Source organism: Agelaius tricolor, unplaced genomic scaffold (assembly GCF_023055355.1).
Source record: "Agelaius tricolor isolate 1412-34295 unplaced genomic scaffold, bAgeTri1.0.p SCAF_39, whole genome shotgun sequence".
In the NCBI taxonomy this organism is placed as follows: Eukaryota; Metazoa; Chordata; class Aves; order Passeriformes; family Icteridae; genus Agelaius; species Agelaius tricolor.
In genome coordinates, this window is record NW_027269299.1 from 2,082,227 (window position 1) to 2,090,000 (window position 7,774).

The 7,774-nt window shown below is 58.6% G+C and overlaps 1 non-coding gene and 1 pseudogene across 1 annotated transcript; both read left to right on the top strand.

Moving 5' to 3' along the window:
• The first annotated feature begins 392 nt into the window (after nucleotides 1-392).
• On the top strand, nucleotides 393-545 carry LOC139603573 (5.8S ribosomal RNA). Its single transcript, XR_011683730.1, has one exon. It is a non-coding gene; the product is annotated as a 5.8S ribosomal RNA (ribosomal RNA).
• Nucleotides 546-1,459: 914 nt separating this feature from the next.
• Nucleotides 1,460-7,774, top strand: part of LOC139603555 (28S ribosomal RNA) — an 8,274-nt pseudogene continuing 1,959 nt past the window's right edge.

The following is a 7,774-nucleotide window of genomic DNA, read 5'->3' on the forward strand; positions in this document are numbered from 1 at the left end:
GACGGCCACACGCCCCCAGCCGCGTGCCGTGTGTTTTGTGCGTGTTGTCCTGTGAAAGCGAGAAGCGGGCAGGCTGCCGTGCCCTCCCGCATTCCAGCACGCGCCACGTGGCCCTCCGCACAGAGGCCGGGCCGAGCCCGGGTGCCTGGTCTGCCTCTGAAGGACGGCGTTTGTGAGGTCGGCGTCTCCCCTCGTGGGGGAGGCGGTCAGGAGTGCGGGCTCCCCCACCTCTGGGCCGGCCTTCGGAGCATGGGTTGCTCTAGTTGGTTTTTATTCCCCCTTCTGTTTCTATGTGCTTGTACAGTCAAAGCCAGGCGCGCGCCCCCGCGTCCTCGGCGCCAGAGTAACAAAAAAAGGGGCCACTTGGCGTGAGCAGTGCCCAAAAGGCAGACAACTCTTAGCAATGGATCACTCGGCTTGTGCGTCAATGAAGGACGCAGCTAGCTGTGAGAATTAATGTGAATTGCAGGACACATTGACCATCGACCATTTGAAGGCACGTGCAGCCCCGGGTTCCTCCCGGGGCTACGCCTGTCTGAGCATCGCTTGACGATCAATCGCCACTCCGGTGGCACGGCTGGGGTCACCTTGTAGGCCCGTCACCCGCAGCGGGCGGTGGCGGCGGTGGTGGCGGCGGCGGTGGCGGCGGCAGCAGTGGCGTCCCACCAGTGGCAGGAGGGAAGGCGGTCAGGGGTTCGGCGAGGGAAGCGTTTCCCTAGGCGGCCTCAATCCCTTCCCTGCAGCCCCGCAGGCATCGTCATCGTCGCAGTCTTCATCGTTGCCGCGCAGGGCCTTCGTCCCCCTAAATGCAGACTCGGGGAGCGCTCTGTAGCTCCCCGCTCCCGGAGGGAGCCGCTGGGGTGGAGCTCGTCCTTGCCAGGACCGTGCCGTGGATGCGGTGGCGCAGCAGCCTGGGGAGAGCGAGAGACGGCATCGAAAGTCACTGCCGAGGGCCGAGAGAGAAAGAGAGAGGAGGGCGAGAAGGGGAGGTGAGGCGTGGGCCCCGCCCCCAGCGTCCCCCCGCACGGGCAGCTGTCTGCGGGTGGGAACCGCGGCGGTACCGTGCCATGCTTCCAAGCACGCGAGAGTGCTGGGGATGGTTGTTCCAACCCTGTCCTCCCTTCGCCCGCCCCCTCCTCTTCTGTTGCGGTCCCGAGGCGCGCCCGAGGGGCGCCGTCGCTCCTCTCTCTCTCTCTCCCCGCCGAGGCCGTTGTGCACGCCACCGCCCAGCCGGTCCTCCCGCGTGGGGCCGTCGCTGCCCCACTCCCTTTTCGGTTCTTGTCTCCGGGATGGGGCTCTCCATCTCCTCATCGCTCGCTCGTGCGCACGCGTGCTCTCTCTCTCCGGCTCCCTCCGGGAGCGTAGAGAGGAGGGGGGACTGGCGGCGTAGCGAGCGGCGAGACACGGCGGCCATCGTTGCACGTGCCCCCGTGCGCGGTGCGGCCGAGCTTTGGGTTTGCAACCTCAGATCAGACGTGGCGACCCGCCGAATTTAGCATATTAGTCAGCCGAGGAAAAGAAACTAATGAGGATTCCCTCAGTAACGGCGAGCGAAGAGGGAAGAGCCCAGCGCCGAATCCCCGCCCCGCGGTGTGGCGCGGGACATGTGGCGTACAGAAGCCCCCCTCCCCGGCGGCGCTCTCGGGGGACACAAGTCCTTGTGATTGAGGCCGCAGCCCGCGGACGGTGTGAGGCCATCAGCGGCCCCCTGGCGCGCCGGGCCCGGGGCTTCTCGGAGTTGGGTTGCTCGGGAATGCAGCCCAAAGCAGGTGGTAAAATCCATCTAAGGCTAAATACCGGCACGAGACCAATAGCCAAGAAGTACTGTAAGGGAAAGTTGAAAAGAACTTTGAAGAGAGAGTTCAAGAGGGCATGAAACTGTTAAGAGGTAAACGAGTGCGGCTTGCACAGTCCGCCTGGAGGATTCAACCCGGCGAGTTGCGGTCGGCCAGCGCATGTTCTGCAGATCCTGGCCTCCGCCTCCCCTCCGTCCCCCGGGTGAACCCCATGCGTGGGGCGAGCCGGGGGGGGGCGGACCAGCACGAGGACCCCCCCTCGGCCAGTGGCCGGCCCTGGCCGGGCACATTTCCTCCGTGGCGGTGTGCCGCAACCGGCTCTGGGTCAGCTGGGAAGGCCTCCGGCGGGCAGGTCGCCCGGTGCCGCGCGAGTGGCTGCGGGTGTTACAGCCCCCGGGCAGCAGGTCTTGTGAATCCCGGGGCCGAGGGAGAGGACCGCCGCCGCGCCCTCCTCCCCCCCCGTTGGCGGCGGTCCTCTCCCTCGGCCCCGGGATTTTCCCCCGCCCTCCCCCTCCCGGGGGTGGGGGGGTGGGGGCGGCGTCCCCGCAGCGCGGCGTTTCACGCAGGGGTGCAGGGGCTGAGCCTGCTGGCCCCCGGCGCCACAGTCAACCGGAGCAGACTGTCCTCAGTGCACCTCAACGGCATGGCACCTCTGGGCTGGGCTTGACAGGGTCCGCGGCGATGTCGGCTACCCACCCAACCCGTCTTGAAACACAGACCAAGGTGTCTAGCACGTGCGCGAGTCAGGGGCCATCATCGAAAGCCCACGGCGCAATGAAGGTGAGGGACGGTGCGCGCCGGCTGAGGTGGGATCCCAGGGCGTGTCACGCCAGGCAGCCCCAGGCGCACCACTGGCCCGTCTCGCCCACCTCCCCCTTGTGGAGCCAGGGAGGTGGAGCGTGAGCATCCATGCTAGGACCCGAAAGATGGTGAACTATGCCTGGGCAGGGCAAAGCCAGAGGAAAACTGGTGGAGGTCCGTAGTGGTCCTGACGTGCAAATTGGTCGTCCGACCTGGGTGTAGGGGCGAAAGACTAATGGAACCATCTAGTAGCTGGTTCCCTCCGAAGTTTCCCTCATGATAGCTGGCACTCGGCAATGAGCAGTTTTACCCGGTAAAGCGAATGATTAGAGGTCTTGGGGCCAAAACGATCTCAACCTATTCTCAAACTTTCAATGGGTAAGGGGGCCGGCTCGCTGGCGTGGAGCCGCGCCGTGGAATGCGACTGCTCAGTGGGCCACTTTTGGTAAGCAGAACTGACGCTGCAGGATGAACCGAACGCCGGGTTAAGGCGCCTGATGCCGACACTCATCAGAGCCCAGAAAAGGTGTTGGTTGATCTAGACAGCAGGACGGTGGCCATGGAAGTCGGAATCCGCTAAGGAGTGTGTAACAACTCACCTGCCGAATCAACTAGCCCTGAAAATGGATGGCGCTGGAGCGTCAGGCCCATACCCAGCTGTTGCCGGCAGTGCAATGCCCGCGGGGGCTAGGCCGCGACGAGTAGGAGGGCCGCTGCGGTGCGCCTCGAAGCCTGCGTGGAGCCGCCGCAGGTGCAGATCTTGGTGGTAGAAGGAAATATTCAAACGAGAGCTTTGAAGGCCGAGGTGGAGCAGGGTTCCATGTGAACAGCAGTTGAACATGGGTCAGTCGGTCCTAAGCGATAGGCGAGTGCTGTTCCGAAAGGGCGGGTGATGGCCTCCATTGCCCTCAGCAAAGGGAGTCGGGTTCGGATCCCCGAATTCGGAGTGGCGGAGATGGGCGCCGCGAGGCACCCAGTGCTGTGACGCAACCGATCCCGGAGAAGCCGGCAGGAGCCCCGGGGAGAGTTCTTTTTTCTTTGTGAAGGGCTGGGCGCCCTGGAAAAGGTTCGCCCCGAGAGAGGGGCTCACGCCTTGGAAAGCGTCGCGGTTCTGGCAGCGTCCGGTGAGCTCTCGCTGGCCCGTGAAAATCTGAGGGAGAGGGTGTAAGTCTCGCGCCAGGCTGTACCCATATCCACAGCAGGTCTCCAAGGTGAACAGCCTCTGGCATGTTGGAACAATGTAGGTAAGGGAAGTCGGCAAGCCGGATCTGTAACTTCGGGAAAAGGATTGGCTCTAAGGTCTGGGTCGGTCGGGCTGGGGCGCGAAGCGGGGCTGGGTGCATGCCGGGGCTGGACGAGGCACCGCGCGCAGGTGAGTGCACTCCGCCTGGCCTGCCCAGGCGCCGGGGCACGCGCAGGCGCGCGTGGCGTTTACTCTGGACGTGCGCTGGGCCCTTCCCGTGGATCGCCCCAGCTGCGGCGGGCACTGCCCGCCCCCCCCCCCCCCCACCTACCATCCGCCTTGCTGCGGCCGGTGCCCCAGCGGCGGCCGCCGCCGTCATCATTGCGCGCCGCCGCCCCGTCGGTTCCTGCCAGCGGGGTTCCCGCGGTGTGTGGCTGGCGCGCGCGTGGCCAGCGTCAGCTGAGCGGTTCACGCGGGGGAGGGTCCCCGGAGGGGGTCCCCGGGCTGGCGCCCTGCCTCGGCCAGTGCCTAGCAGCCAGCTTAGAACTGGTGCGGACCAGGGGAATCCGACTGTTTAATTAAAACAAAGCATCGCCGAGGCCCGAGGCAGGTGTTGCCGCGATGTGATTTCTGCCCAGTGCTCTGAATGTCAAAGTGAAGAAATTCAATGAAACGCGGGTAAACGGCAGGAGTAACTATGACTCTCTTTCTACCTGAAACCTAGCCCCCCCATTGGACAGGGGCGACGGGTTCGGAGGTGGGCTGACCATCCATTCCGTTCCAGATATTGAATCCGGTCATGACTCGGCTATTCCAAATCCAAATCTGTTTCTCAGAGGAGGAAACTGGGGGCGGCCATTACACCTTACTGGGTTATCGGTGGGCACTCAGACCTCCCAAGATGATTTTGTAACATCTACAACCACCAAATTGACAGAAAATGAATTGGGCTTGCTGGTGAATTTCTCTTTAGAACTGTATGGGTCAGATCTGCAGGAGCATGTACAGGGGGTGTTGAACGGGTTTCCTGAGGTGTTTGAACAGCCTACACCACAACTGAGTGAGGGGGACGACTTAAATCCTAGTCCCCCTAAGGACGATGATCAGAATGTACTTGAGAAGGGACGCCGTGGGAAGGGGGAAGAGGGTACACCAGAGGCATTGCCTCCAGTGCCTGAGGTCCGCAGTGAACAGGCACCGGATGACATGGTGAAGGTGACTGTTCCTGACAAAAATCCACCATGTCCTTGCTGTGGTACCCGGCTCAACTCGATGTTGGCCCTAATTGAACACCTTAAGGAGTCTCACGGGAGGAAGAGGGTATGCTTTCGGTGTTCCTAGTGTGGGAGGGAGAATTTTAACCATTACAGTACTGTATGTCATTTTGCAAAGTGCAAGGGTCCGAAGGATGCGGGACCTCCAGTGGGAGAGTGGATATGTGAGGTATGCGGTAGAGATTTTATGACTAAAATTGGCCTAGGACAACACAAAAGATTGGCACATCCACTGGTTAGAAACCAGGAGAGGATTGATGCTTCCCAACCGAAAGAAACATCAAACCGAGGAGCCCACAAAAGATGCTGGACAAAGGAGGAGGAAGAGCTTCTTGTCAAGCTGGAGGTACAGTTCGAGAGTCACAAAAACATTAATAAGCTCATATCGGAACACTTAACAAGCAAAACAGCTAAGCAGATTGGTGATAAAAGAATGCTGCTGAGGAAGAATGGAGTGGGTGGGGGAGCAGCTGGGAACTTGAAATCAGAACCTGGGTCGAATCATCAATCCCAGGCAGGAACTGTGAACAATGGACTTGGGGGGAACCACCAGCCGGGAGGACCAGCTGCTGGGAAGGGAACAATAGAGACATCTGGACACCACTTTGATAGGGATAACGGTCTCCGGGAAACCGTTGGCCAGCAGAGGGCGGGGGGACTGCAGGCTCATTATCAGAAAAGGATCAAAGAATGTTTATCAGATGGGACAATTAACAACTTCCCCAGAGCATTTGAACAGTTATTAGATAGGCCAAAAGGTGCAACCACTGCTAAATCAGACAGGGCAGGACTGCTTTGGTTGCCTGGAATCAGTGAGCCAAATAAGAACAGCACTCCGGGGGAAAAGCAAAAAGGAAACTCGGGAGGAGCAGCCAAGAAAACAGTTTCAGAAGTGGATGAAGGACAGAGCAATCAAAAGAGGTAACTACCTCTGCTTTCAGCGTTTATTCCATCTAGACTGGGGGAAATTAGCGAAGATCATTTTGGACGACATCAAATGTCTGTCCTGTGATATATCACCCAGTGAAATTTATTCGGTATTCAAGGCCAGATGGAAAACACCTGGACAGTTTGGTGTGAGACTTGAGAGTCTTTGGAGACTTTGAAATTAAAGGGAAGGCCCACAATAAGGCCTTCAGGGACTTAATTACGGCCAAAGAAATTGAAAAGAATGTGTGGGAAATGAGCAAGGGCTTGGCGCCAGGTCCAGATGGGATTGCCCTTGGGGACATCAGGAAGATGGATCCCGGGTATGCCCCGGACTGCTGAGCTCTTCAACCTGTGGTTAACATCTGGTGACATCCCAGACATGGTGAGGGGGGGTGCAGGACTGTTTTGATCCCCAAATCGACAAAACCGGAGCACCTAAAAGACATCAACAACTGGAGACCCATCATGATTGGTTCCATCTTGCTGAGGCTGTTCTCCAGGATCGTGACGGCGAGGATGACTAAGGCGTGCCCCCTCAACCCAAGGCAGAGAGGCTTCATCAGTGCGGCGGGATGTTCTGAGAACCTGAAGCTCCCGCAAACTATAATTCCGACTGCCAAAAATGAACATAGACCACTGGGTGTTATATTCGTGGACATTGCTAAGGCTTTTGACACCGTGAGCCACCAGCACATCTTACACGTTTTACAACAACGGAGAGTGGATCCCCACGTCGTCGGACTGGTGGACAATATGTACAAGGACATCAGTACGTATGTCACCGTCAAGAAGAACATGCACACGGACAAAATCCAGATCCGGGTTGGAGTGAAGAAGGGTGATCCACTGTCACCCTTTCTATTCAATCTGGCAATGGACCCCCTGTTGTGCAAGCTGGAAGAGAGTGGCAAAGGATTCCATCGTGGAGAGCGTACGATAACTGCCATGGCAATCACTGATGATCTGGTCTTGTTGAGCGACTCCTGGGAGAACATGAACGTGAACATCAAGATACTAGAGACCTTTTGTGATCTCACAGGTCTCAAAACGCAGGGACAAAAGTGCCACGGCTTCTACATCAAGCCCACAAAAGACTCCTACACCGTCAACAACTGCGCTGCATGGACCATCAATGGCACACCCCTGAACATGATTAACCCCGGGGAATCAGAGAAATACCTTGGCCTGCAGATCGACCCCTGGACTGGGTTTGCAAAAACCGACCTTTCCGTAAAACTAGACGTCTGGCTCGAACGCATTGACCGAGCCCCACTTAAACCTCTGCAAAAACTCGATATCCTCAAAACATACACCATTCCTCGACTGACCTACCTGGCTGAACACACAGAGATGAAAGCAGGGGCCCTTGAAGCCCTTGACCTGAAGATCCGAACAGCGGTAAAGGACTGGATGCACTTGCCTCCATGCACGGGTGATGCCATCTTGTACTCGAGCACGAGGGACAGCGGTTTGGGCGTCATCAAATTGGCAGGACTGATTCCCAGTGTGCAGGCCCGGAGACTGCATCACATTGCACAGTCTCCGGACGAGACGATGAAGGCCTTCCTGGAGAAAGCTGAGATGGAGAAGATGTATGAGAAACTATGGGTTCAAGCTGGAGGGAAGAGAGCGGCGATGCCGTCAATTTGGGACGCACTACCGTCGTCTGTACCACCCGCAACTGCAGAAACACTTTTGGAGTGGGAAGCACCGAACCCTAAAAGTAAGTTCCCCAAACCATGTGATTGGAGAAGAAAGGAGTTTAAAAAGTGGACAAAATTGGAATCCCA